Genomic DNA, 25,433 nt, shown 5'->3' on the forward strand with positions numbered 1-25,433 from the left:
TCTATAGAATCTGTGTAGAATCTTTGATAACAGGACTCAAACATTGCCCCCTGCAGGTGCTAACATCCTGATGCAAGCCCCAAAGTGGGATTTGTTCAGGCTAAATACAGAAAGCATGAACAATTAAATCAATCAAAGCTGCCTGCTAGATTCTCTCAGATAAAAAAGAAAATTAATTCAGCACTCAGCAATGTAAATTCAATTTAATTAAAACTGTATATCATTCCTTGAATAATTGGATCTCAATCATCTGTTTAATGAGAAGAATTTGATTAATACATTGAAAAACTAGCCAACTTAATTCCCAATGCCTCTCAAAAAAAAAGGAAAGAAAAAAGGAAAAAAAAGAAATATGACTATATGAGATGAAATCTTTCGATTTGCTCAAATAAGATTTTGCCAATACGGCTCATAACATGAGCAAGAGCCTACAGTAGATGAGTTACGTCCAGAGAGAGCGGGAAGTGTCCTTCTTTGGAGAGATGGGAAGTCTCAGGACTGTTTTAGCAGTGAGTCGATGTGAATGCTGGAGACGGGGACGGGGAGGGGGTGGGGGAGGTAATTCTGCGCTCAGCGCTCAGCCAGGGGGAAAACCCCAGGGGTACGCCGCTCCACAGACCTTGCCCCGATTCGGACAGACGCGGAACAGAGACGGAGGCTGCTGCAGCGGCCCCTGTTTGGGGACCAAACAAATTAAACGCTTAGCGGACACATATGTCACCAAGACAAGGATTGTGCTGCCTCTGCCCCCCCTTCTCCATCTCCCTCAATTTGCCTCTCTTTCATTGTCTACCCCTCTCCACCCCCTTCCCTGTCCTTCTATCTCCCTTTCAACCTCCTCCCTCTCATCTCTGCCCTTCTCTCCCTCTTTCTACACTTCTGTCCTTCAGTTTGCTCTTCCCTCCATATCTTCCCCTTTCTCCCATCCACCTCCCTCTCTCCTCCTGACAAACAGAAGAGAGGAATGGTGCACTTTCTTCTTCATACTAATTCCAAGAAAGTTAAAACTGGCAGTGAAACTGACAGTGAAAATGTTGGGGGGGGGTTCTTATTTCTGAGATGTTCAGGGGTGGCTGATCTGTGTGCCCTTGGGACAGCAGTGGTGGCAGAGACGTCACAATGGAAGCAAGCCCAGCTTCGACAGCCTCTCCCCTGGGCTTACCGTGGCCCTGCCCCTGCCTCCTATTCGCACGTCTGGAGCCCAGACATCCGTCTCATCGGAGAGATCGTCAGTCTCAGTAATTTCAGCGCCGAAGTGACTGCCGCATTTGTCAATGCGCCACGTCTTGCCGTTGGACATGGTGGCAGTGTGGAGCCGCGCGTGGTTGCCAGTACGGTGTGGCTCAAACTTTATGGTGCATTTGGGGCGGCAGACTCTGGTGGAACTGAATGCTTCAGGTTTCAGTGGCTTTTTTGAATCTGCCCTTAATCATCCAACATCCCCCTTTGAGTCCTTCTCTATATGATATATGTGCAATCTATACTGTGTATTTGTTTATTTATTTAAAACTACATATTTCTCTTCCAAAAGTTACGTATTCATAGAAACCTCCGTGAAAGTTTAGAAGCAAAGGTTGGACAAAAGCCGTATGGACATTTGGTTTTATCACAGCTAATGGTTGCTGTCATTATTATAACGATTGTTAAATCACTTCTTTACTTCATTTTGTTCAACTTGGTGTTGTCTAAATGTGGGGGATTCTGACTTTTACCTTACCTGAACCTGTTACGGCCGATGAGAGAAACGGAGAGAATGAGGTCGAGAAGGAGGTACACAAACAGAGGACAGGGGGATGTATGAGAAAGGTGAAGCGGGGTTGCGACTGGGCTGGGTGACGTGGGGGGGTTGGCTTTTGGATGCTCCCCGTCGCTCTCAATTAAAGCCCCCCTCGATGCAAACACCACATCAGCATCAATTTATGTCACTTACGCACAGCGAGATCAGCGGCAATTACACTCAATGGTGTCTCGGTCGAGGTGTCCGCCCGTCATAAAGTTGGCCGGGACCTCAGCTGGCTCGGTGATTTGCAGTGACATCTAATTTCGGCTGCACTCCCCGGGCTTCTCACTCTCAGCTGCCCCCCCCCCCCCCCCCCCAAGATGCCCAGGGTCCGGGGAAACTCAATCTCATAACGGGGGAACCAGGGGACATTATCATCTCTTTCTTTCCTTGGGCTCTGGCTGGATTGGGTGCTAATAAATTAAATCTGAAACAGAAAAAACTGAAACAGAAAAAAAATGTTGCACAACGCACAGTTTGTATTTTAAAAGAAAATCTTTATCTGACCGTACGATTGGCAACATTGATGATCTCGTTCACACTGAATGAAAGGCACAACTCATCTAATGTATTCGATAAACAAACGCACAAAGCTCCTTCCAGGTTAATAATTAGTTTATTGACGCAAAAAATCTGGAAGTATGAAAATCACATTTGATCCCCGAAAGCATTTTATATTTGGTAAATTTCTGACAATCCAAAAATCTTCCTTGAAGTTATTTATAAAAACATCTTGAACTGTTATTGTAATTCCAAACAATCAGGGCATTAGCAGGGAAATAAAATGCAAATAATGGCTTTGGGAGACTGAGTTGTGAAATGGCAGAATATTATATGGTGTATGAAAGTCAAGCTTCAGGCATTTCTCAATGCTTCAGAACTTTTACTCTTTTATGTCATTTCCTGATACCTCAAGCAAAACAAAATCCTAAGAAAGATGTCTGGGGCTCAGGAAACAGGCAAGGCAAATAAGATGACAATTTGGAAAAGCAATAAACACCGATAACTTCAGGCGGAAACCTCAAAGCGGCGAGACTTCTCAAGAGAATGCATTCAAGGACTTGTATTTACAGCAAAACAAAGGAAAAGAAATACACAACTCTCTAATGTACATGACCCGCTGCTCCAGACGCTATTTTTTATTTACACTTCAGTGTTAACACTCGTCATAGTCGACGGAAGAAAAGATGTCCCGGAGTCATTGGTGGTAAATATTGAATTAGATTTGACACGCGGCCACAGTTGTGTGAAAATCTGAAGTTTGGGGACATGGTCTAAAATTATCCAGGGAAATAATAAGAATGTTGGTTTCAAGGCAAAAGCAGGTGTTAGATATCTCAAGCTCACATAATGTGGAAATAAGCCACAATGTCATCCAATGTTCCTTTGTTTGAGGGTTGGGATGTGGGGATGACTGTGTTTTGTATGTTCTTACTATCTTTGTATTTTGTACTTTGTTTTTTAATGTCCTTTCTATTTTACTGTTTAATGTACTTTCTATTGTCTGTCTGACTTACCTGCCTAGGGACTATGGGTGGAAATTAGCAAATTGCTAAAACCTGGTACATTACATCTCTCCTTGTTTTATATAAGGTTAATGTTCTTTGTACACTGTCCCTGTTCAAATAAACTAAATAAATAAATAAATAAATATTAAGTGTGTGCGTGGAACAGGAATGAAGATAAAAGGGGATAGGTGGGCAGACAGAAAGACAGACATAGAGAGAGATTGTTTATTTGCGTGAAGGAAAATAAATTCTGTTGTTTTCTGAAGTGTGACCTTTTTACTGATCTCAAGGTCAACAGGTAATGTGAACAAAGCTGAATAATCCAGCATTGTGTTACTTTGCAACTTTTATCCCATTGCACAACGTTCACTGTGACTTGTAGACTCAGTGTTTTGTCTTTGTGCATTCTTTGTAAAGAGGGGGGGATAAACTCCAACAACATGTGCTTTGAACATAAGAAATGATGTCAGTCAAGACGAATGGTCCATGTTCGCTGAACCATGGATGTCATTCACTCGCCTGCCGGACAGAGGTGGCTGTGAAAGTCTAAACGCGACAATAATTCAATCTGGGCTTGCTGCAGCAATTAAGCTCTGCCCGTTGGTGAAGAAATGGGGGGTGGGCTGGGAGCACTGTCAGGGGCTTGTCAAATACATCTGCAGCCTGCTGTCATCTCCCCTAATATTTGTCACATTTTCCATAGATCACTGTCATGGTGACTGACGAGACAATGGCATTCATGGTGCTGTAACGGCGCTCAAATTTTAATGTCCTGCTCTTTAATTACACAGATTACCCATATATCACCATTAAACACAAGCATGGCTCATAAAGCTTTTAGCTATATATTTATGTATATCCACACTTATCTATATACACTACGTGGTCAAGTGTATGTGTACACCTGACATCCAACATCTCATCCAAATTGTGAGTATTAATATGGAGTTGGTTCACTCTTTGCTGCTATAACAACCTACACTCTTCTGGGAAGGCTTTATACTACATGTTGGAGCATTGCTGCCAGGATTTGCTTCCACTCAGCCAGAATATCATTAGTGAGGTCAGGCACTGATTTGGTGATTAGGCCTGGCTCACAGTTGGCTTTTCAGTTGATCCCAACGGTTCTGGATGGGGTTTCGGTCAGTGCTCTGTCCAGGCCTGTCATGGTCATCCGTACGGTCTTCCCAGGGGCACTGTCATGCTGAAACAAGAAGGGGCCTTCCCAAAACTTTTGTGGAAGCACAGAATCATCTAGACTGTGATTGTATGCTGTAGCATTAAGATTTGTCTTCAATGGAACTAAGGGGCCAAGCCCAAACCATGAAAAACAGCCCCAGACCAAGGGGTGTCCAGTACATTTGGTCATATAGTGTACATTAGACTATATCCAAGTGTGCATACGCATCAGTCAGACAGGGAAGCCCGTGAAGGAAGAGTGGACATCCTCCTTCTCTGCTGCCCAGATGTCTACACTGCTATTATTCAGAGCAACTTGGCAAAACAAACTAATTCTACCATTCCACAGGATTCAATCTCCCCACTGCATCAGAACTGTGCTGGGCATCATTTTGAGCAATCTAAATCATAAAAGAACAAGAGCCATGCATTTCAACACAAAAAAGTTCAGTAGCAAAGGCAATGACAAAACTCAAAACACAGTCAGAAAAAGGAGGGCTGAGAGAATGAAATGTTCCAAAATTACATCCATTTACATGCACTTGACATTCAGTCTCTACAGTGACTGCCAACAGTATGTTTTGTCTCTGGAACTCAGCCTGTTACAGGGTTCTTTATGGTTTCATCAACAGCGTGGGACTGATACCTTTTAAACAGCATGGGCAAAGAGCACCAGCACACTTTGTGTGTTTAACCGGCAGTAGATCAAAGCCCAGTATGCCTTCAGTCCATTGAGCTAACGTTGTGTCTTATTTTGCTCTCCAGTCCCGTTTGATTTCATGACACAACCCCATGAGGCTTCAGCCCATGGCAAGAGAGCCTCTCTTTTGATACGTTTTTCCCCTGCACTATTTTTGTCTTTTAGACCGTGCGTATTAAATGCGTCAAACAGTGCAGCGCTCGGTTATTACCGATGTGGTTTTTTGCACTGGAAAATTATTTTTCTAAATTCAGAAAAAAAAGACTCATATTTCTTACTTGCCAATGGTTACTGTGGGACCCAGAAAGACCTCAGCACCACCTTCCTGACAGTCTGGGCCTTGGAGAGAGAACAAAAAAAATGTTATGCTGAAAATCATTGAATGTAATTTATTCACATAGAAAAAAAAAGAAAAAAAGACCTTGGTTGTAATTGAAATGAGCTGAGACTCCCTGACAAAAGACCTGTGAAAGTGATTATCTTTTATTCATTAGAGCTTCCATCCACAGCAGCCCTGTCATGGGTATAATTGGAAGTTACTTCCAGTTCTGATTTTAAAAAATGTGCCCTTCACCATGTAATGTGGCTTGGAAATATGTTTTTTTTATTTCATACTTTGCTTTGGTTTATATCAATGTGTGAAGGACAAGAAAGCTTTCATACGAAAGTGAATCGACAGAGGATGTGGATAGGGGCTGTGGGGGGTGGTGGCGTAGTGGCTAGCAACAGATGTAGCTCCAGAGCGTTTGTTTCTTAGACAAGACCAGTGACACAGGCATCCACAGGCATCACACAGCATGATTTGGTAAAAAAAAAAAAAAAAAAAAAAAAACAATATAAAGGGATTCCTTTGACTGTTCAAAGTGGACCAAGCTTGAATGGAAATCTCCTGCACCAGTTCTGAGAAATGGGAAAAGAACGTTCATGTGGGGAGCCACTCAGTAAAACTGAGTTATTAAAACCCTCTTTGTAAGAAGGCGACACCAGGCGACCGTTTCCATTTGTAAAGGTATTCCTTTGCCGTTAAAATCTAATAGCAGAAGAAAGTCCACTACATTTGTTGCACAGAATCTCACTTAATGTCTGCCTTGGGAATTTTAAATATTCATACTGAACTACCTGCTACTATATTTTTTTCACAGGATGTTATATTTCTGGTAGTTAATAGCTCCTGCTATTAACTAGCAGATCTCCATTCTTTTGTCCTGCACAAAATGCTGATGATCAGAGGTAGACGGTTGTCTTTCAAACGTTTGCTGAAACTACCAATGAATTTTAAAAGAATTAATGAGGATCCCCAAGCCAATGGGACAATGTGCTTGGTATTATTTGATGGCTTCTCAGATCTACACGGGGACCACAACTTGACAGAAGCAATTATTCCAGGTCAGCAATTGACCCCTCTCCAGAGGGACGCGTCAGAAAGGGGATCTTCCCCCTGCGCGTTCTCCACGTGTTCACAATGCCAGGGTCAGCGAGCAGGTTAACCACAGCTAACTGCATTATCACCGTCTGCCCTCTGGTTGACCTGTCAGCAATATGGCAGAACCCCTCCCTTCCCCAACTCGTCTCATCATTTTGAGGAATGCAATGAAAAGTAATTTGCACTTTCACTAATCAACACTAAGTGATATTTAATCATTTGTACCTCTTCTGCTGCTTTTGCCACTTACTTCCAGAAACTCTCAAATCCACCAGTTCTTTATTTTTATTATTCCCCAATGGGGCCAGCTTGCACTCATCTCTGAAAGTAGGTGGTTTGTGGTTTTATCCTCTGAAACACATGCATGCAAGAAGATAAAGAAGATGAAGGGACTCTTTGTTTTCTTGTCAGTGAAGTGCAATATAGGCTGGGTTGACCTGTTATTACATTAATTGAGGTTACATTTAACAGACAATATGGTGGATTACATAACAGGACAGGAAGTAAAACTTGTAAAGGACAGACAGGACAGGGTTCATAACATTTTGTACTTGTAACTTATATTTCTTTGGCTCACAGACAGAAACCAGGTTCTGTATCTTGTTGAAATAAACAAATCTTGGGGAATATAGCCAGTATGATTCATATTTATTTAAGAAAGGAAATTGAAAAATCATCCTGGTAACAGCATGTGTTAATTATACTTTTCAATATCAATCCAAGTGTAAAAATAAATATTGTGGAGGTCAGGGAGGGAGGGGTGTCGTGGAAGAGCTTGTTAGCAGTACATCCCAGTTTCAGTTAAAGACCCAGCCTTTTAGCAATAGGAAATGTAGCTCTGTTGGTGCACAGTAGGAATGGAAATAAAAAATAAAAAAAATGAACAGGCTTTGGTATACAACCTCAACAGTTTTCTAACTATAGGACAATAACACTTGTCACAGTAATTAAAATATAATTTTTACGGTGTATGCTCACATTTCAGATGCTACTGTATATGCACTTCATCTGTATAATCACCAGTATTGAGAATTTTCTAGGCCCCTTAGTGTCTCATAGCACTCAATAACTGATTGAGGAACAGCTTCTTCAAACTTACTTTTGGCCCTAGCCATTAAATCACAAAAGCAGAAACCGACCCAGGGTCAGTGGCGGTGGGAAGTAATCTGGGACAGTTCTTCTAACAGGAGTTTGGTATTTCTGGCCTCTCGGGTGGTGTACTTGCTGTATAGGAACACTGATGCCTTGTAGGTAGTTGTATTAGACTCACTGGTTTGACCACTGGGCTTCAGTGAGAGTTTGATTGAGCGCTGTAGCAGGCAGACTGTCAGTCTCATTTTAGCTTCATGGCAACATTGTGTCAACGTCACAGTAACATCATGTCAGAGTCATGTTAACATCATGGTGAAGCTGGATTTTCCCCATGGGGACAGAACAAGGCTCTTGGTGGTAATGGACTGATACTGAATGTGTGACTGGGTAGTTGGGGTGCATTTGAAACCTGCGAGGGCAACATTATTACAACATGAAATGTAATTTCGCCATAGTAAAATTGGATAAATCTTTCTCTGTGTGTACACTGCTGTGCTTCTTTAAACTCTTTAAGGAACCACAAAAGAGGTGGTGACAGCTTCACACTATACTAGTTTAGTATTGCTAGCTTCCCATTAGGGTTGTTTTGGGTTTACTATAACTAAGATTCATTAAGTATATATTTATAGAACTAGGACAACGGTTATATTCTGTACAACTGGGAGCTTAACACATTATCATATTTTTGCCATTTATGCCCCAATTCAGTGCTCCCAAACCAACTTACATTTTACTCTAGATGGCTTGTTAGTGAAGTAAAGTAGGTGGATAAAAAGGGTGCAAATGCAATAGTCAACCAAAGATTGGAACCTGCAAGCCACTTGTCACAAGGTCACTTCCTTAATGACAACACCCCACACACACACTAGCAGCCATTAGCAGGAGGTGGCTTATTAATGGATCACCCTTATTTATACTGAATTATTTTCCCCTCTATAATCACACACACACACATATGCCCATTACATTTCAATACAGAGAAAAATAACAATGGGAAACTGCATTAATTCACACTGTCTAAACCAGCCAGTGAAGTTCAGAATCTTAAAGTGCAAATCTTTGTTTGCAGTTTTCCTTGCAAAATGTAATTGCATTGCAATCCCATGTTTACCATCTGCTGGAATCAGTAAGACACTTATTTTGAAGACAAATGAGAAATATTACATGGTGTGAATATGAACTTCTGTGGGTGAGGTGAACATGTGATGTGGGCTAGTTCACAGAAACAAAGCCATTCTCAGAAAAAGCAGGACGATGAGAAATCCTGGAATTTATCTGGACTTTTATGCAGCGCTACCAGCACAATTCAGTGCCAGCTAAGAAACCAAGTGTAACTTCCAGTATGCTATATTGCACAGTTTCAAAGATGACTGCCTTAATTTGTTTTCCTGATTACCCCATTTCAACACTTTCAGAGAACATAAGAAATCAAAGCAATCTTTTGTTTCCCACTCTGTGTATACCTTTCTCAAAAATCCTACAACCTGTCTCAAGTCATTCCAGGAGTTTCATGTCTTCCTGTGGTCAGTGAGTAACAAAATGTACAAAATAAATTGGTACTGTTGGAGTTAATCATTACAGATGTTTTCTGCAGGATATCAACAGTTATGGAACCTAAGCAGTAAACAGTTTAAAATGTTTGAATTTGGCATGCAAAATGTAAAGACATTCTTTTACCTTTAAAACCCCAAAAACAGTTTTGCTTTTCACAAAAATTATTTTGTGACTAAGAATCTCAAAAATGTGTACTGTGGGCCATATTTACCAAGCATGCCTCAATTACTGTCAGTGCTGCAAAATTCTGCACTGCCACATTTTCAATTTAGTGGGGTATTTAGACTGGTTATATAAATGAGCAGAGCTGTAGAGAGTTCATTTAAATGCACTGCCAGTATTTAAGATGTGTCTTGCTCATGGCAGGAAAGCAACATTGTTGTACCACTCTGTCTCTGGTGAATTTGGGTTTTGGACAGGTGTCAGCATCCATGGATGCAATGGATAGGCACTGTCATCTTAAAATGTTAACACGTCTCATTAGTAAAAACTTTTCAGTTTTAATATTTCAAGTTGTTTAATTCTGTATCCAATGGCCATCCATTCCCAGAGTCACCATTTCTCAACTTCTCTAACAGGCAACTGTTCCTAAAGATGACGGAGCCATGTTTTAAAAAGATTTTAAAAGATCCTCTCCTTCTGTAGGGGAACGTTGCCATAAATTATTTCGCACCTCAGATACAATCATACCAACCAGGTGGTCTGAATGTAACATCGGACTGCGTGTACCTTGGTTTTAATTGTATCCGAATTGATAAACGGCTAATGAATTGACTACTGACATGTCAAAGCTGTTTGAAGTAAAATTTGATAGTGCTGGGCTAAATATTTTCTGAATAAATGAGCAAAATATGAAAACATTTATGGTTACATTTGTGGTGACTTTCCCCTACTCTAACATGCTGATAATTTCTCGCACCTTAGTAAATATTGCAAAATGCAATTGTCTTGTCAGTGTATATAAAAGCACCGCAGATCCTTAGTAAATATGGCCTGGTATGTATTACTGCACTTGTATCTTCATCTTGATCATGCTGCATCCACACACCATGTAATCAGTTTGTCCTGCCATCATCACGTGATTGTGATGCAAGTCTGACATGTTGATACAAAATGGTGCCCAATCCTTACAGTAATATGGCTGCAATGATCATTAATCACTTTCTGTCTGTTAAGTCAGTGTTTGTATCAGTAATCAGTCATTAGGAATCATCCAGTCTGGTCCTTTGGGCAGTTTGTAATTTGCTTTGAAGGCACCATACAAGGTGTAATTCAACAGCACATTTTCTACCTGTGTTTGATATTGAGCTTAATCTTAAGGCATGGCCAGATGTCCCAGATAATTGTATTCAATTGCATGCAAATTGGATTCTATTCATTTAACATACTCTTGGGCTGCAGAAATATTCGGTTAGCTCAGGAGTGCTTGGACCATCTTCAACCCCAGGGCTCTCTCTACCCAGTCATGGGGGGCTACAATTCAGGGTCCTGTGTCAGCTTTCTTTAAACCACCATCATTCTCTCAATCAGGAAGGAAATGAAATGTATTGAATCTGAAAAATGATAAGCAGATGTGGGTGGTTAAGTATCTGACTAGAATGAAGTCTGTAGGTGCTGCTGCTCTCCAGGATCAGGGTGGCTCTGCTGTAGAGAGGTGGTGTCTCTGCCGAATCATTTCTTGGCTTCCACGAAACCCTTAATTACATAATCAAACTAACAATCATCGCAAATGAGTCCAAATAACAAATGAAAATTGAGCCAAAGGTATTGAGTAATCAGTGATTTTGGACTGATTTTCTTGTCTGGTGCACTTGCAGCTTTCCAGGGATGCAGTTAAATACGCTCAACTCCTATATGCTAGGCAAAGCAATAAAAAAACAGATGATTCATCAAACACAGAAGGTCAACATTTCATTTCATCTGTTGTTTTGTGAATAAAATATGGACTCCACACACATACAGACACACACACAAATGTATGTATGTGCAAACACACTGACTGGCACGCGTACACCCCAGCCAGAGAGGTAAATTTCTCAGGTGTGTCTCGTATACTTTGGTGTAGAGTCTTATTGGTATCATTCCGTTACAGAGCCTTTTTTGTGAGAATCAGAGATGTAATCAAGGGGCGGTTTGATGATAGAAGAACAGAGGTTGCCAAGGAGACACAGTGCTTTGGTTTGGGATGCATAATTGATGCACTACATGGGAAAGAACACCATCAAAGGGAAAAAGCACAGTTGGTCTCGGAATAGTGCTGCAGACCCTCAAAAGAGCTGAGACCAGTATGACCTGAACACAGAAACGTGTCTAGAAAAATACAGAGATGACAGAGATAACACAAGAGATGTGTTGGAAAGACTAGAATGAGCAAAATACAAAGTTAGAAGTACAGCCACACCTGTTAGTTAATTATGGCTCACAATGGTGACACACGGCATAACATTGTCATCAAAATGTCATTACCTAAAAGTGCATATTTGAATCATGCTGTTCTAGTGACTGTTACCAAAGCTCATTTTTTGGCAGCGTTTCCATGGTAAAACTGTAATACATTATTGTGTGTTATTATTTGTAAATAGATAGATGCAGAGAACACACACACATGCACACGCACACAAGCACGAACACATGCACACACTCACCCACACACACACGTACTGCCTGCATACACATATAGGCTGCAAATAACACACAGACATGAAAACATCACACACAGATGTTCATGTATGCACACATAGCCTATGAATGCAGAGATTACACACACTGCTGCAGTTCCTCAATACAGTGAAACATACTGTCATTTTGTAAATGTACAAATTAACTGATATTTACTACATAAATGTGTGTGCCTGACAGCACATAAAAAAATCACTTTGCTGTTCTATCATATTATTCCAAATTAGTACTCACTAATGGTTACTCGTTCTTCCAAACAACAACAACAACAACAACAAAAGCTAATTGCAGAATTGTATAAATGCATTGTTCATTATAGTAAATTAAGTTTCAGGCACTGTTATGTTCAAAGTGCTTTACCATACAATTCATTTTAATTGGGCAAGTTATTTTTGCTTTATATCCACTGGGCAATAGACAGAACTGAGATGTTCCAGAGTGGTGTTTAACTGGGAAAGATTAAATCAAGGTCATATTTTTTAATACAAAAAAATCAGCAAGTAAATTAAATCATAATGCTCCTAATAATGATAAGTACTGTATATACCAAGGGATGCAAGGACAACAAAGTAAATACATAATTGAACTCCAAAGAGCTTGCACTAATGTGAATCAGTAGAGGACAATTACTTCATATGAAGTTGAAAACACAAAGAGCCAGATGGACTAAGCTTTTTGCGACTAGTTGCAGGTGCAGATATGACCCATTGTTCTCCAGAAACTGGTGGATCGGGCTGGAAGCGCAGTATGCATGTAATTTACCTGAGTCATCACAAGGTGAGCAACTCTCATTAATGCATATGCATATAAGAGAGGATTACTCAAATAACAGGCGGAGATATTTTAAGTGTGGCTTGTTATGTATTCCATTGAATTTACAAAAGTTTGCACAATGAACAAGGGTCAATTTTTACATGAAATTTCTCTGCCTCTAAAGAGCAGGTGTAAATCAAGGTGCAAGCAAGACAGAGACACAGGCATGGGCCTTGAATGCATCCCTTTGCAGCAAGAATCATACTAATTCAACTCCCCAAGCAAGAAAAAATGAAATGGTACAGATTAAGCAGCCATGCAATAAATAAAAAAAATGAAAATATTGACTGAACTTATGGAGCAATCATGGCAAAGCTGTTAAAAGTCATGGTAAACTGAGAAGAGGCAGAAATCTCAGTGTTTCAAAAAATAGATTTAATTAAATTGACCAATAGATCTCATGTGTAACTATGGGAAATGATTGAAATAACATGCACAGCTGTTGCAACAGTAACAAAAGCTTTAAAAAGAAAAAAAAAAACAGTGGCCAGTTATCGCTAGTAAGAAATACGAGTAAATGCATTGATAAGCTAGTGTAGATTTCATTTATTTTGCCCATCTCGAAAAGAACATGCCTTTTGCCTTTAACAGAACATTGTTAGAAACAAAGCACTCTCATATTGGAATACTAAAAAAAGCAACAATAAATAAATAAAAACATGGTTACTATGTGATTGTTTTTATTTCTTTAAAAGTTAAATTTGGTATATATGCTGTAGCCTACATGAATAAGCATCTGTTGCCACTGACATGTTAAATGTACATTAAATTTGTGCATTTTTGTCAGACGGTAGCATAGCTAGCCACAAGGGGGCTTATGCAATATGTTCTGGATGTCAGTATCCAGTATTGTCACCAATGAGCCCATTTAACTTCAGTCCAGAAGTGATAGATGGATTTCGCCCAGGTATTAGCTAGTATTTCCTTTTAAGATGGAGCATATTTGTGTTGATGGCACCGCTCTTGAAATTAAAGTTATGTGAAGCCGGAAGAGTGATACTCTGCGGATTACTTCCGTCCACGTTAAAAATAAAGTTGTAAGAAATAAAGTCAGGATTGTGAGTAAAAAAGGCAGAATTAAGCAAACTTTTTTTTCCCGAGGCAGAAACGGGCTTCCATAGTTCAAGGTAAAGAATTCCTTCCTATGATTAAGAACATAACTCCCCTTCCTGTTAAAAAAAGTATAATTTAACCTTAGCTCCCTCCAAATAAAAGAAATGTCATGTTAGCCCCTCCCCTCCAGGTACAGAAGGAAATCAAAGCTCCTCCCCTCCATGTGAAGAAATGTCATGTTAGCCCCTCCCCTCCAGGTACAGAAAGAAATCTAAGCCCTTCCCCTCCAGGTAAAAAATGCAGTGTGGGCTCTACCCCTCCAGGTAAAAAATGGAGTCTGAGTTCTGCCCCTTCAGGTAAAGAATGAAGAATCAAGTGATAAATCACCGTGTCTGTAAAAACCCTCGGGGAGGCTATAGGTCAAACACCGGTGAGGCGTTGGGAGAATAACTATAAATCACTGCTTCTTCATATCCACATGATCCCATTGCATGTGCATGATATGTTATATGTGTTTTGGCTGTGCCAAGATCACAGTTGTGTGGGGAGTGAATAGTGTTGTGCGACTACTGAACTGAGTATCATGATTACTGAAAGTGTCCTGACTTTGGAATTAGGCTGCGAAGACACATTTGTTACCAGAAATGTTAGTAATGGCTTTCCTTGGTTCATTTCAGCTGTCTTCCTTGTAGAATCTGTAGAGTAACTAAGACGCATAGATAAAAATGGCTCATATGTATCAACTGGCTGTGCACAGGAGAGGAAAATTTGGAACAACAAGATAGAAACTATGGTCTGAAGTCAACCATTTATCTTATGGTGCACCTAACTTTAAATTAAATGCTACTGAAAATGAAAGAAGTTGGTGTTTTCATTTAATTTAATGCTGGCATTTCTCATTAAATTGAGGACAAATTCTGCTATAATTTTATTATATGCTGGAGTACAGAGCCAAAACAATGAAAAATGTGTTTGCAGGTAATTTTACTGTATGTTGAGCAAGATATAATAAAATGTAAACTTTATATGAGAAGCAGATTCAAAATCTCATTGACAATGATGCAAAATAAACCTCTGCAACATTCAAGCAACTTCAAATGGAATCCAAGCACCTTCACACTATAAAATAAAACATCGACTAATATTTCTACTGTAGCCATATTATGGAAACTAGCTTAGCTGAAGGAAAATTATTGTTTTTGAGTTGTTCAGTCTGGCGATGTTTGGAATATTATCCATATTTTGTTAATATCTTTAAAGGCCCAGTGTATTTGAACTGGATTGCAGATGGTGGAGTCTGGTGCATGTCTAAACCAGCCTCATTTACATCTCTGTGGGATCTTTACTCGAGGTTACAGACAGCCCTTTTGTGTGTCTATTGACATGACAGAGAACATCATTGTTCCAGTGATAGGACAATCATGATAGGGAAACCTCTAGGTGGACGATCACTGCCCTGCAAATTAAAAACACACTGCAAAATTTGCCAACCTGTCATGAATTCTGAAAGGGAGTTACTTTTTACTTATTTAAGAGTTACAAAGACAGGGTTCTCTATGTCAAGTTTTAATTGTCTGATCTAAAATGCAACCCACTGCATTACTAAAAAGTACTCTATTAAGATTAATCTTTTGCAAAACACAAGCTCACGTAAGCCCTCCATTAAAAATTTCATTTTGATCATTTGATCTCCTTTAGTTCCAAAATCTAAGAGTGGAGAAAAATGTCACCTAAACAGCCGAATCTTATAGGATTAAAGAGCAGTAAAAATCCTGCATTCTGGTGTGCTACAGACATGCATTGCCTCAGTCCTTAAATTTAACAGCACTTGTATTCCTCTCTTGTGTTGTGGTTAAACATTTAAAGGCTACTCTGGTTCACTGCAGACAACACAGACTTCCCATTCCATGCTCATCCAAATAAACATACAGGAGGCAAATTGCCTGTGTGCACGTGTGTGTGTGCGTGTGTATGTGTGTGCGTACATGTGTGTGCGTGCGTGTGTGTGTGTGTGTGTGTGTGTGCATGTGTGTGCGTGCATGTGCGTGTGTGTGTCTGTGTTTGTGTGTGTGTGTGTCTGTGTTTGTGTGTGTGGTCATATTAGAGCCTGTGGATCTGGCTCTCAACACCTTGCCCTTTAATCGCCCACACTCCATCTTGCTCCACGGTCTTCACTTCTCACGTCTCCTCACTTTAATTAATTACCGCAAATAATCATTTATTTCTCCATTACTGTACTTTGTTGAATAAAAGTAAACAACAAAACAATTGTCTCCAGCTTTATAGGACCTGAATCCCACAGCTGATTATATGTCCTGTTTGGTACTGTTGACTGAGTGAAGGTACTCTTTCATGATTATGAAATTAGACCAGTTGCAGGACAAAATCCCCGGCGAGGCTCTGCTGTTTACCCTGGAGCAAGATACTTAACCTGAGCCACTTCACTAAAATATCAAACTATATAAATGAATACTCCATAAAAAGAAAAGTAATCTCTGTAAGTCTCCATGGATAAAGATGTCTTCTCAGCAAATAAAGTGAAGAAGAACTTTTGAAAGTTGTATGAAAAAAGATTTCTTCCCCTGACTATCTATTTTTCTCTTGTAATATTTGCTCGACTAAAACATGCCCTAAAATCCTTTCTCTCACTCTTTCACGAATGAAGGGAGGTAGTTTTGTTTGAGAGTGAAAACCCATTTTTCCTCAAAATTCTCCCGATGTTCTGAAATCTTGTCTGAGGCTTTTGAAGTTTTGAAGGTAGTGGGAGTGGAGGAAGAGATGTGCTCTTGTGGAGGATTGATTTGCTATAAGAGTGGGACATTTCCCACTGTTTTCAGCACGACTGGAATCTGGATCCTTTTGCACTGTTCTGCTGTGTGAGTTGGATACCCTAACACACAGGCATGTAATGCTCTGTGAAATTCCCCATTAAAAAAGAGATGTCATAAAATCCATAATATGAAGCATGCCACTGTTATCTTAATTATTAATACACTGCTGAAATATTAAGGGATCTTCAGAGCCCCGCAGGAGTCATTTCTACAGTGGAAAGTATGATGAATATTTTACAGGAGGATGGCACAGACTCCCCCCATGGTGGAGTCATGGATTTCACTGGGTTGGCTATTTACGGATCAAAACAATCAAAACAGTCAAAAATTTGGAAGGGATGAGCTGAATGGAAAGATGTGATTGGTGGAATGTAAAGCACAACTGGAGCGAATCCGATGGCCAATAAGTACACCCATTATTTGCCTGAGCATTAAGCTGTTCATTCACACAAATGTGAAAATGCAGACTGTAACTGCTTAGATTTAATTGGTTAATTCAGCGAGCTAATGCGAGCTAATCATAATCATTGTAGGTTTTCTGGTAATGTTCAGGTATGATTTTTGATCCAAGTACAACATTGAACATCAAAATTTACACTGACCAATGTCATTATTTGAAATAAAGCAGTTGTTCAAAGTCAATCTAAAGCAACAGAATGGGTACACAACCTACACAAACAACAATAACTACAACCAACATGGGAAAAGTGAGGTTTCATCTTCAGTTGTAAATTGTTTTCATTATCTTAACTTTCAGAGTTGAGTTACAGTAAACTTAATTTGTGGAAGATTATTGTGCTCTGTGCATCTGCAGATGACTCAGGCACAAGCTGTGACAGCAGCACTAATGCGGACACAAGCTCGTGCAATCACACTCACACCATCTCCCTAATGTTCTTCAAAGTGACCTCCACACTCCCCACAATTTCCACTGAAAGCTTTAAAAGCAGGGCACTGGGGTGAATGAGGCATTTAACTAAAACCATTTTTCCTTTCTTTGAGTGAAATTTTCATCCACTGCGTGCTTAATACTGGAGTGTCATTACCCAAAGGTTTTTATTTCTTTTCCCAGTGTATTGTGATGTGTGTTTTTTGCAGTCTTGCGAGTGTGTTTTTTCATCCACAGTCTTTTAATTTATCGGTCTGATGAACAAAACAAAGGTTTTTTTTTTTTTCCAGAGAGGAGTGCAAATTGTGTAAACTGCAGCTGGTCAGTCTTAGCCCAGCCTGAGGACTGCTGTATTTCATGATCAAACAAACATGGTGTCACTTTGGGGGGAGCTGTTTAGTGTCCACACATGTCACACATGCAGATCAATACCATGCTTTCAACAAAGCATATAAAACAGAACTCAATCAATTCTCCCATTGTTCATTTTAGCATGAATGAGAAGATTAATAACAAAAAAACAAGGTTTCAGCAATTTTTTATTGCAATATATATATTTACATTATAATATTCATTTAAAAAAACATCAATATTTCACAATAACAGCAACACATGCTTGCTTTCTAGAGACCTACAGATGAATTGTGTACTGGAAAATTAGTGCCTGAAGCAAGGCATGTCAGCAATATCACTTCCCTGAGAGACAAAGTCGCTTTAAGTCCCAGCAGCAATGTTCAAGCCGTTCCACTGCCATTTCTTTCCTCTTCTTGGCCATTCAGTTGGCCAGCCTTCAGCGGAGCAGGTTGGTGGTGTCATGTTTTCCCTAGGCACTGTGGGTAGTGGAAAAACTAGCATCGCTTTCGATGGGGGATTAAAAGGTGAGAGAAATATGGTCCACTCTGGTGGATAATGAGGGTGCTTCGCTTTGCAACACCCACAACTGCGTTCTCTCACAGATTGCTGTGAGTGTGCGCCGTAAATAAGTGGGGGTGTGGGGTTGGTGTTGGTGGGGGGATGGGGTGTGCCATTAAGCAGTTAATTATGCACAAAGTAAACATGTATACTTGGAAACAGCCAAATGCCACATAATAATGGATAGCTGGAGATTTATGGGACGCGGAGCCGATCTGCGTGGACCCTGCTCATGAATCTAAAATGAACGGGACATTACCTAAATGATTCGGACTGAAAGATTTAACACATTGCTTTACCTCTAATGTGCCTTATTTCCGTCAGCAGATTTGTCACCGTGCCGTCCCCCTTATAGCACACAAACATTAGGCGAATGACTAATGGCGAATACGTTTATCATTGGCGGCTTCCTCATTTAAAAGGATTGGATGTGAATTTTTATTATTTTGTTGGGTAGACTCGGAAAAAAAATAGTTACAACTAGCTGGAGCATGAAGTGAATCTGATAAAAAATGTCGGACATTACATAAACTTTGAAGCGGGTAGGCCTATTTCACCCACTGAAAAAAGTTGCATTGAAAAAATTTACTTCAGTTTGTTACACCAGTATTTTTTAGGATTTCTCAGTTGAAAATGTTTTGGTTCATTCAAATGAATATGATAAATTTTAATTGAGAATACCTAAAAAATATAGGTGTAACAAACAGAAAAAATAAAATAAAAATTGGCTTATTCACTGAAACACTTTCTCAGTGCTATATAACATGCATAGGCTGCAGTGGCAGTGAGTTAGCTGAAAGAGGGCAAATGATTAATCGTCTTTGTGAATGACAGAGGAGAGCACATAATGACATTCTACACCATATACAAAAATAAATCTAGCTGTCTGACATTGTTCAAAGGCTTGGGGATCACTCACTGCAAATGCAAATGCGCTGCTCACACAAAATTAATGTTAGCATCAGAGTCGCCTTGGACTAACTGGAAGGGGACCATTGCTACTGCCCGATGCGAAAACGCGGCGCAAGATATAATTGAAATCCCGACTGAAGCATGAGCGATGAGTATTTTAATCAGATTCTCTTTAATCTACATACTGTCACCATTTGACAATAGGGGCCACCCCTGTTTAACGGACAGGTCCGTAACACAATAATCTACTCTGCTGGGTTAATCTATCGGTGCGGTTTTTGCTCCAGACTCGCTGGACGTAATGGAAGTTGTCAGTGTGTAATTGCCGGGGCCGGATCAGCACGCGGCTACAGTCGTCCGCGCACACGAGCGATGAACCCGCCGCCGCAGCCCGTCCTGTCCCAGCGCTATCGGATCCGTCGCCCCGGCCAACCTCGTTTCATTGGCCAATCAAATGGTTAACGAACAACGTCTTCCCCCGGTCCCGCGGTCAACGGGAAAATCAATAGTCCATTTCGGGCTTAATGGCTATTTTATCAATGAATTAAAGGCTGTCGGGGTCTTGGGCAGCTTGACTTTACAGGGTTTTTTTTATTTCCTCCCACCTTGAAAACTGACATGAAGCAGACGATATCAAAAGGATGATGTTTTCATCTTTATCCACATCCCCAGGTGCGTGTGCATGTGTGTGTTTGCATGTTTATCACATAAGGGGATCACGCGGCCTGCAAGTGTTTATTTTCTTTTGCTCTAGAATTGAAAATCTGCCATTACTGAGTCCAAACCTAATTAATGTACCGGGGGAAGAAGTGAAGTCATAGTAAGCACAGGCGGTAATGTGATGTCACTGTGAATTAGGCTGATCGGCAAAGCCGTGCTGTTGGGAATAACAAGGTGCTTCATTGTCAGGGGCGATATATGGGCTACTCTTAGTCCTGCGGATTTCTCCCTAAAGCATCATACCCAGCCCAAGAGTAGGCTATTTTATTTACCTTTCACCTTTCTTATAGAAACATTTTAACAACAAAAAAAAAAAAATTGGTCAGTAAACTACTAATAAATCTGGGCGACATGCTTTTGACAGTTGGTTGCCTAAATGACAAACTTTGATGGCCTGAACGTCCGCCTCTATCATCATATATTCTCTTTCTCTTGTTTATCTTTATTTTTCGTTAGCATTCTGGCGGCTTTTGGTGAAAATGAGTACTAAACTTAAAAGGACTGATAATAACAAAAAGAAGGCCCGGCACGTTGCGCCGCTAGCACGACATTAGCCGCGTCTGGAGCAAACTGTAGCCCTGCGCTGTAATTGATCAGCGGGCCGGCAGACACTGAATCCGTCTTCATAAACTCAGCAAGGTCGCCGGCGGGCGGGAGACAGTGGAGAACACTCTAATCCAATCTGTAGCCTTGGCCTACACCCGCGCCTACATTCATTTCCCCCGCCTTACTGATCTATCACGGGAGGACGTGGTGCCGACTGATCAGGCCGCCTGCCGCATTCCTCTTTTGCGTATTAACCGCACGAAGGGGACCGCGCCTGACTCCTGATTAAATTGTCCTAAAGCGATGAGTCGCGGGATTTATGTGCGGGGTGACACACGTTGTGGCGAAATGAAATGCAGCACCAGAGGAACAACGATCTGTGTAAAAAATGCTTTTTCAAAGCTTTGCTGTCCACAGCATGTTCAGCGCATGTTCCAATGCATACTGTGGCTTGCTGCAACCTGAGTCTTGTGTCATTGGAAGGTGATGCCTCTTAGTAGTGAAGGTGGTGGTGGGGTGGGACGCCACAAACTGCCATCATTTGGACTTTTCTTGAAAAAGTTTAAATTTGTGTTGTTACTGTGGCAACCAGATGATGCAGAGCTACTACAGTGCATCTACTCAAGCTGTTACTCAAATTAGACTGGGAAAATAATCTTTTTATGGAGAATATCACTTTGTCAGTGCTAAAAATAATGTGTGAGTATTGATGTATTTTTCTTATTGTGCTGTATTTATTTCTTAACACTTCCCAGTGAATGTGTGAATTTCAATTTTCAGGGAATCATCACAATATTGTACTGTGATTGGCTCAGACGAGTCACACTGAACCAATTAGAGGCTAATTAGAGGAAAATGTGTTGAATGATCCTGACAAACAAAAAGATTCCAGGTCAAATTATAAACTGTTGCAACATCACAGTTGCATTTTCATATGGGATAGAGAATGGCCTGTTTTATACTTCACATATAAGTAATCAAAGCAAAACCTATACTGTATCATTACAGTAATTCATAGCCAGCTCACTTTATCTGACAATGGCTTATCAGCATTTCCTGTCTACATCTGTTCATCCTAATAGGAAGATCCTTCCTGTCAACCAGGTTATTGCTGCTAAAGGAGGTTCTACAAGCTACTGGATCATACAATGCAGTTACTTTTTCCACACATGCCTTCTGTATGTTGACTTATTTTTGGTTGAATAAAAAACAAAGTAAAATATGTGTGTGTCACCTAATGATTTATTTATCTACTCTTAGGACTAGATGAGTCGAGGGGTAGATAATATAGGGGTAATATGTAAAACCATAGAATTGAAAGCGGGTGTACTTTGAAATCCCTGTATATCTGTGGCAAGTGGCGTACGGGTCAGTGCAGCACACATTGCAAAGGGGGCCACTCAGTGTTAAATTTACCATTGAATGAATTAGTAATGTACTACTGTGATACGATTATTTTTCTTGTTTACCCCCCCCCCCCCCCTTCCCACACGCACACTCAAACACTCACACATCCCTGAATGTTAGATAGGGGCATCTCTGCCTCATTAATTGGAATAATGAATAACAGCTCGGGTAAATGGCTCCAAATTAATCTTTACTTCTGCAGTTGTATAATTAAAACTGGTCCCATTCACTCCCAGGTTAATTGCCATCCTGTTTCACATTTCCTCTCTTTACGCCCTGTGAAAATGTATGGTGGAGAACATGGATGCAATAGTGTGGCAACTTGTAGAAGACCTCTGTACAGGCACTTGGGGGCAGAGTCTACACTATATCAGATGTTTTTGTGAATATCAATCTTTATATAGGCCCCTTTGGTGCTAAACCAGATGAACCACAACAGCACTCTCAACATGCATCGCCCCCCATAAAAACTCAAACTGGAGGTATCAAAGTTCCTTTCAGCATGCTCATGACAAATAATCTGTCTGGAAAACAATTTTATTTTTAGTCAAGTATTTATTTTATTACACCCACAAAGTGTTTCAATATTGATATGGCCCTGTGGCCAACTTTGAAAGTTCCTCAGGCCCAGAAGCATAAAAGCAGGCTCTGGTGTGGCATGCCTGCCTAGAAGCGAGCCTCAGGCTGGTGTGAATGGCAGCTGCCAGCTAGCCTGTTTGACCAGGCCTGGAACCAAGCAGCAACTAGGGGGCAAAAATTTCCACTAGTGTGAATGAGGAATATAAACTGACTTGCCGGTTACCTCTTCCTATCTCTCATAGAGACTCTGCACTGCACTGTGTGTGTTATTTAGGTAATACAACTCTTCATGATGTCATAACTGCATGGGATATTTAGAGATTCCATAAATACATGAAAAGTGAACTCATGGTGCTTTGGCACTTTGTGCAGATATTTCGTTTGTTTCTTATGACAGAACAAAAGGTCAAATTCAGGCAAGGCAATTCAGGATGAAAGCGGATTTTGCATTTTTATTCATTTATTTATTTATTTAAATTTAAAATGTTCAATATAATCCAAATTTCTTTTAGAAAATGAAATTTATTGCTAAACCGTATTGATGTATTGATAAAATAAATAAAATATATATACCAAAAACCTATATCTTGCACATACATATCCTATACATATAATCCTATACCGTAGGATTAGTTTGTCTACATTGTATAAACAGGGGAAACTGACTCTCAGATGTTCCTGAAACATCATATAAATAATCTGCCTCTCAACCAAATCATTAATATTCTCTAATATATGGCATGTCATGAAGTATTTAGATATGAAATTTACAACCCACACCCCCTCAATAATTATTGCCTATGTCTTTCCTATCAAATAAAGGATTTTTACCAGCCAAATTACCTTGTGGTGAAATAAAGAAAATGTCATTTTTGAACGTCAGTTTTGAAAACTTGTGACTGTTCGACTCGACTTCTGATTATACACCAGCGGATCCTTTTAGAAAGACAACAGGGGCTGCTGGGTGGTTCATTTGGTTAAGGCACCACACTGGTGAGCAGAGGCTTGAGTTGTATAGCTCACAAAATTCACTAAATTCCTGTGTTCAGTCATCGTTAGTCATTATCATATAAAGAGAATAAATTTTACTGCCACTGACTAATTATTTCCTCAACAGTGTGCACCGTTACAATACTCATCCACCTGGATTCAACCAACCTTTTCCCTTAACTCTGACTTACAAATAAAATCCAAGCATTGTTTTCTCCCTTCACAAAATGAATTCTGGTGATTACTGAATTCCCCAAACTGAACATCCGGATGCGCAGTTCAGCTTTACACGGCACTCCCAGTCTCGTGCCTCCTATAGCCGCGTAAGTGGGCCGCCTTTCTTTCACAGATACGACGAGGCACTGTGAGGAAAGCACCGCGCGCCCGAGCGTAATGGCGCTGTCAAAAGAATTCATAAGAGTACTGATTAAATTATACGCATGATTAATCGCCATGCAGTTCCAACATTCAATTGTTCTCGGACTAATTATAGCTGTGATTGTCAGAGATACTGATTGTTATCTGTTACACTGCGGCTGTTATGATTGGAGGGGAAAGAATGACACATTTACTCTGGTCATACTACAGGGAAATTTAAGGGTTGGAAGCGCTTTGAAACAGTAAACCCCCAGATTGGCATCCATGTGTGAAATACAAACTCAATTAGCAGTTTGTGGACTAAAGTGATTTCCAACAGGATGCCGCCCAGTCTGCACAAGAGGTGGTTTTAAGTAGATTTTTACCAAAGCTTTGATGACAAGTACAATATAAAATCTGACAGTTTATCTGACAGGTCCGATAGTAATCATTTGTTTGTAAATGTTTATACTGTTATTATGAGACCTTTTATAGATTATGGACGTCAATAATTGAGTAATTGAGTAATATTATGAAAATCAAAGCAAACCTGTATTACAAGGAACAAGCCTGTGTTTAAACTCCCTTGCAGGCGACATGACAGTATTGTCTTACAGGAATTTGAATCAGCACCATTCCAAAATAAAATATTTGAATGATTTCTGGTTTGGAGGAAAAGTATTTTTAAAGTAAGTATTATTATTATTATTATTATTATTATTATTATTATGATTATTAAATGAATGGATGAATTGTTTTTGTTAATGTCCAAGCTTTCCAGGTCCAAGATTGTCAGGCTATACAGTTACACTTGGCATGGAGCAGTGTAAATGAATCGGTACATCAGATGCCAGATGGCTGTAAGCCACTGAAACGGAGAGGAGAGGCAATAGAAACAGTTCAATGATTTAACGAAGGATCTTTTAAAAATGTAGTTACGAAAAAAAGCATTAAACACCATCAACAGCAAGTGTAACTTAACATCAGTGTCCAGCCAATGAATGCATGCTTTGAATAAGCGATTGCCTGGTTGCGATTTACTCACTGTTCAGATGAACAGAGCTACGTGCAGAAATGTGCTTTCATTTTAGGCCATTATGCAAGTCATAATGGCTTTTGCTTTTAATTGTACTCAAAATTGAATTGGCTCATTCTAGCTCACATCTATTGTTTTTGGTTGCCGTGGGTTTCACTGATGTCAGTTCCAAGTGGCTCTAATGTGAGCAGATATCGGTTTGCAGTAGTCCTGTCGTGTCAATCAAGGCTGACAGGCAGTTCCAAGAGCCTCACAAAACACAAAATGCCAGCATGAAATAGGATCTGTCCTTGGAACTCAAATCCTGAGGGAATGTGTTGCTAAAAAGAAGAGGAAACTTGCATAAATATGTTTTGTGGACGCAGAGAACTAAAAAGATTTATTTAGAAAGGAAAAAAATATCCATTAAAATTCAGAAAATATGAAGCCATCCACTGCAAGATTGTGCGACTTTGGAATTACTACTGCTGCTA

This window comes from Anguilla anguilla, chromosome 1 (assembly GCF_013347855.1).
Source record: "Anguilla anguilla isolate fAngAng1 chromosome 1, fAngAng1.pri, whole genome shotgun sequence".
In the NCBI taxonomy this organism is placed as follows: Eukaryota; Metazoa; Chordata; class Actinopteri; order Anguilliformes; family Anguillidae; genus Anguilla; species Anguilla anguilla.